Below are 6,473 nucleotides of genomic sequence, written 5' to 3' on the forward strand. Positions count from 1 at the left end.
AAACCCCTGAGCCACCCAGGCTGCCCAGGTCTTATACCTTTAATATGCATTTTCCCCGAGAACTATTGAGACTGAGCACCTGTTCAGATCCTTTATCTGCTTTCCTACTGGCTTGCCTACCCTTAGTGTTGATTTATAATAGTTGTTTATTTGTCTGATTGTTTGATGTATTCCGGATGAATGTTCTGTTGGATCTCTGTATTTTGAAGATTTCCTCTCATATTTGTGGTGGCCTTGCATTTGAACAATGTGTTTTGAAGAACAGAAGTTCTTCATTTGCATGTAATTCAGTTTATCACGTTTTTATTTTATATTTATCACTTTTTGTGTCATGGTCAAGAAATCTTTGACCACTCCAAGTTCACAAAGACATTCTCCTGTCTTTTCTTCTTTCTTTTTTTTTAATTTTTAAAAATTTATTTTTTAAAAATTTTATTTATTTATTCATGAGAGACACACAGAGAGAGAGGCAGAAACACAGGCAGAGGGAGAAGCAGGCTCCATACAGGGAATCTGATGCCGGACTCGATCTCGGGACTCCAGGATCACGCCCTGGGCCAAAGGCAGACACTCAACCACTGAGCCACCCAGGCGTCCCTCTTTCTTTCTTTCTCTTTCTTTCTTTCTTTCTTTCTTTCTTTCTTTCTTTCTTTTTTTTCTTTCTTCCTTCCTTCCTTCCTTCCTTCCTTCCTTCCTTCCTTCCTTCCTTCCTTCCTTCCTTTCTTTTTCTTTCTTTCTTTCTTGAAACCATCTTTATACTAACATCTTTGTTTTTTTTAGTTTCAGAGGTAGAATTCAGTGATTCATCAGTTGCATACAACATCTAAATGCTCATCACTTCAAGTACCCTCCTTAATGCCCATCACCCAATTACCCCATCTCCCCACCCATCTCCTGTTTTACTTTTAAAGGATTCGTTGTTTGGGGTGCCTGGGTGGCTCAGTTGGTTGAGATTGAGCATCTGACACTTGATATCAGCTCAGGTCATGATAAGTTCAAGCCCCACATTGGGCTGCCTGCTGGGCATGGAGCCTACATACATACATACATACATACATACATACATACATAAAATACTTGTTGTTTTACCTGTCATATTTCAATCTGCCATCTGCCTGGAACTAATTTTTTGTATGATATGCAACAAGATCCCTGGACATTTTTTTCCACACAAGTACCCAATGAGAATAAAGGGAAAGGAGAGAATATGAGTGAAAATATCAGTGAGGGTGACAAAACATGAGAGACACCTAACTATGGGAAATGAACAAGGGGTAGTGGAAGGGGAGGTGGGTGGGGAGTGGGATGACTGGGTGATGGGCACTGAGGGGGGCACTTGGCGGGATGAGCACTGGGTGTTATGCTATATGTTGGCAAATTGAACTCCAATAAAAAAAAATAAAACAAAAACAAGCAAACAAACAAACAAAAAAAACAAGTATACAATGAAGTGATGCTGTGTCCTTGTAAGAGTATCATCTAGATGATGTTCATTTTGATCATCCAGTCAAAGTGATAGCCAAGTTCTCCCCTGTATGGTTACATTTACCCTCATGAAAATAATTTAAACAAAATCTGCCTTCTCCTCTTATATTCAGCATCCATTGATGAATTTTGCAATGATGATTGCAAAATGACAAGAAAAGTGCTTTTAATATCGTATTATAAAGTTTATTGGAAAGTCCATCCTTAAAAAAAAAAAAAGAGAGAAAGTCCATCCTTCTCCTGTGGTGCTAGCATTTCATTAAGTCCTCTAATACTTGGTAAATCTTCCATTTTCACAGCAAGAGGGCAGGCCTTAGCCTTAAAGCATTCACAAAACCACAGTATTTTAGATGATGTGTCATATTTTTCTCTTTTTATTGTAATGTTTCTTTTTGTGGTTTACCTTCTATTTATGACAAATGACTAATTTTCTATTTGCAATAGCAATGTAAAGTTTGCCTTTTATGTAAATATATATGAGTTTTAACGACTTAGTGAATTGAAATAACACATTTTAAGTCCATAATTATGTGGTACTTCGGTATGGCAAAAATTAGTGAAGATAGCATGTAAATAACTGATGGGTGGGGAATACTGATCCCCCAGTAACATGTCCTAGCTCCACAGGGAGATGCTAGCTCCACAGTTCAGCTGTCAGTCACTTTCCCTGGCTCACCTGTGACACCATTCCTTATCAGACACATACTATAAAAGAATTACATTTACTATGTTTAAGGAAATGAATGAAAAACAAAAGATACTTACAGAGAACAGGATTGAAACCATATAGAATGTGCCCTCTGATAACAATACAAATTAGGTACACATTGATAATAAAAACATAGCTGGAAAATCTTGGCATATTTGGAAATTAAGCAATATACTTCTAAATAACTGTAGGTCAAAAATCATAATGGAAAGTTGAAAATATTTTGAATATTTTAATATGGAAAATACTACATAAAAAATTTGAGGGGAAGTGTATCAGTCAGGGTTCAACCAAAGAAACAGAATCAGTACTAGCTATATAAGAGATTTATTAGCAGGAATTGGTTTACATCATGGCAGGGGCTGAGTAGGAAGCCTGAAATCCATAGGACAGGCTGTGAAGAAGGGCAGGCCTCCTGGAAATGGCAGCTTCAGCTCCTGCCAGAGAGTTCCAGCTCTGCTCTTAAGACCTTTAATGGATTCAATCAGGCCCACCCAGATTATCCAATGTAATCTCCCTAAAGTCAATTGATTATGGCTTTAATCACATCAATAAAATGCCTTCACAGCAACACCTAGAAGAGTGTTTGATTGAGTAACTGGGGAAGGTAGCCTAGTCAGGTTGGCATGTAACATCAACCATTATGGGATAGAAGACTTTTAATTGCTTATTCAATTTTTAAAAGGTTATAGGACTACTTGGACCTTTCTGTATTACATTTTTCCCTATGAATTTGTAGTTTGTTTGAAACTTCTAGATTATCCTGCAATTGCAAACCAAGTCTTGCAGGATCAACTCATATTAATGTAAATTATAATGAAATGATGTAAATGATTAATGAAATTCAATTTGAGAACAATAACACACCAATAGTCAAACTTTCTAAATGAACTGCATTTCAAGTAACATCCTTCAATTACCTTCATATCCTTGGTATCCTTGACACCTTCATGCCCCAAGACCCAAGGCTGACAAACCGGATTGATGAAGGTTCCAGGCCCTACAGCTGCTCCAGCCCCACCCCTGCATTACTCTCCTGAAACTCCCTACCCCACCCCGATGCCTTACTCAGGAGCCACAGTCCTCAATCTTTGGAGTACATCTGAGTCTCAGGACATTTGTTAAAAATGTGAATAGTCAGACCTCATCTCAAAGACTTTGGAGCTCTGACGATAGAGCCTGGACCTGTGTATATTTCAAAGGTTGTCCCTGCCGTTCCTGCCCTGCACCTTCAGAAAGGTTGCTCTCAGGATAAACTTTGACCTTCAGTCTGACAGAGGGAGTAGAATCTGTAAAATATGAAGTCTCTTGTAACCCACACACACAAACACAGAGGTATGCATCCATGTGTGTGTACTGTCCCTTGTAGGACTTTCAGAGTCAGGCAGCTGAGTCTCCTGGGGAAAGTTACTGGGACCCAGCAGAGATATTTTTCTGAAGGGCCCTGGGTACCTTGGATTGCTCTCAAGGCTCACCCACTCCTGAGCAGAGTGGCCATGGGCAAATGACCTCAATACTCTGAGCTTCAGTGCCCTCATCTGGATCTTGTGTAGTTCTCTCTCCTTGCAAGCAGCCAGATGGTTAAGATTGGGCTTCCCAAATGCAAGTCATCCTCTGATCTCTCTAGAAATATCCTGCTAAAAGCCAATCACATGCTTTCTTTCAAACGTGGCTTTCTGCACAAATGTTTAAACTCTGACATAAGCAGCAAGTTGCATCAGCCTCTCTTCTATTTAAAGCCCACACAATTCCAATAATTTAATTTTGACCAAAGGAAAAAAGTCTCCTTATAAAGTGGCAGAAAAAGGGAATCTGAGGCCCTCAAAAGGATTTTCCCAGGACATCTAGTAACAGAGACACTTAGCATTGTGTCTAGCACATAGTAACAGTTCAATAAATATTAGTATCACTATTGGTGTGACTAGTGCAGCTCCCACAAACACGCCCAACCTGGTTCCGCATGTACTGGCTAATGGAGCTAATGGAAGTGGAGGTTAGGAGTTTCTGTTCCTTGCAATAGGATGTGTCTTGGCAAATGTGACTCCTGATGCCTGATCTCTGACCTTTTCTTCCCAGGCTCCTTCCTCATAGGGAACTTTTGGTGGAGCTGGTCAGGGCTCCTCCCTGACCTTTCTTATCATTCTACATGCACTCAGCCATTACCATACAGCCATACCATACATACCATACATTACCATGCTGCCACGTCCTCTGTGGCCTCCACGGAGGTCACTGGAAATTGCCTCTAACCCACCACACTTGGCCTCCACTCTGGACAGTCTTCCTGAGCCACAGCCCCATGATATCCTACTGCCAGCTCCTCTTTTCCACTTGGCTGTCACATGAGCCCTTCAGCCTCACTATCTCTCAAGCCATTTTCATTACATTCCCCTCAGAACTGTGGTCCTGAAGATTAAATTCCTACCCCATTCCCTTTCTCAATTATTTCACATGAATACATCTGATTCCCAAGTAAAAGATTAGTCCAAATAACTTAAGCAAGTAGGCACCCTCTCTCTTTCTCATTTATAGCCCAAACTCCCTCAGGGTTAAGCCCATTCCATGTTCTAATGAGCAACAAACGTCCTCTTTGTGCATAGGCCTAACAACACTTTAACCCCTCTAAACTGAAGAAGGAGAGGGCTAGTGGGGGACTCCCCTGTTGAACCTGGGAGTGGCAGCCAGGGAAAGGGGAGATAAAAATATATCATAGTCATATATGAAAGTTTCTGCTGGTGCAAGAAACCTGCATCAAAGTGGCCACAGATGAGCTAATAAAATTTGAATGTGAGGCCACATTTACTTAACTTTCTGTGGAGTCCTGGCCACATTGGGAGGCACCCTGCCTGTACCATTTTCCTGATCCCTTCCTCTCTTTCCCAAGCTTATGGGGCAGGAGGCCTCTTCTTCACCCAAACCCCATTGAGGTTGGTTTATGACATTGAAGATTATCTCTTCTATTATTTTTTTTCTTCCTTCTATTATTTTGAAGCAGATACTGGCCCTCTCCCTGCCCTGTCTTTTTCCCTGGGGAAATATAGTAAATGAATAAAGATTTATTCATCTTGAAAAAAAAAACTGCCATTGAGTCCAACTTTTACACATAGGGAATGAGCTGCAAAGAGCCTTGATCAGATGGTGGTGAGCATTTCCATGACAGGAGATTCCTCCTTCCTTCTCTGTCTCTCTCCCTCCTTCTTTCTCTCTTTTTGCAAAAGACGACAGAGCAACCCATGTCCTCTGTGGACACAGCCAGGGGCTAAGACCTGTGACCTGAAGTCACCTTCTACCTCTGCCTCATCCTTCCTTGAGGTCTGAGGCTCTAAATGGGCATGATCTCTGTCACATTCAGGCTCCCCTCCATGCTCCTCTTCCTAGCACCATCTCTCCAATTTCCCCAAACATCTCTCTGTCCTCTCCCCACTGGCTCCCATCACATTCTAGTGGCTAGTCTTGCCCCAGGACTCAGTGACATTTTAAGCCTCTTAGGAACTTTTGTATCAACTACCAGACAGGGCCACCTGGGACCAGGGCCTGGCCCAAAGTAGGCATTCAGAACATATGTGTGGCCACATGAAACTTGCCCCTGGATTCATTTCCCTCTGTCCTGTATCACGGGGAGAGGACAAGGGATGGATCTCAGGGAGCACCTTCTGGGTGACTTCATACAGTCTGATACAGTTTTGATACTTTACAGTGAATATATATGACTCTTAAAAGAGCTTTAAAAAGCACAATTGAACCTATTTTAAATATACACCAAGTATTTACTGGGCTCCTGCTTGTGAACAAATATTATCCTCACACAAATGTTAAGAGTGACCAAATACAATCATGGAAGGACAGCTAAAGGCCAGTGGAGGTAGGGGGGAGAAGCACCATGAAGTCCCATCACTAGATTTCAGTTATTGTTTTATATGGCTGTTTTATTAAGGAGAAAGTATATATTCAAGAGTATCACCTCCTCCAAGCCACTCCCTGGAGAGGAATTTGTCCAGGGAGGCTGTCTTGGTCTAGACCCCAGCATTTTGAGCCAAGCCCCTGTGTTACCTGCTTGATGGGTGTACTGGACCATAGCATATTGGGCAGTGATGCTGGAGGTATCCAGCTATGACTGTCTAACTTGGATTTTGGAACATGGGCATTTGCAAAATGGCATCTTTGTTTTCTTTCCTTCTTCTTCCTTTTTTTATGTAGACTTCACAGCCAGCATGGAGCCCAACACGGGTCTTGAACCCACAACTCCTGAGATCAAGACCTGAACTAAGATCAAGAGTCG

The sequence above is a fragment of the Canis lupus genome, chromosome X (assembly GCF_003254725.2).
Source record: "Canis lupus dingo isolate Sandy chromosome X, ASM325472v2, whole genome shotgun sequence".
NCBI lineage: Eukaryota > Metazoa > Chordata > Mammalia > Carnivora > Canidae > Canis > Canis lupus.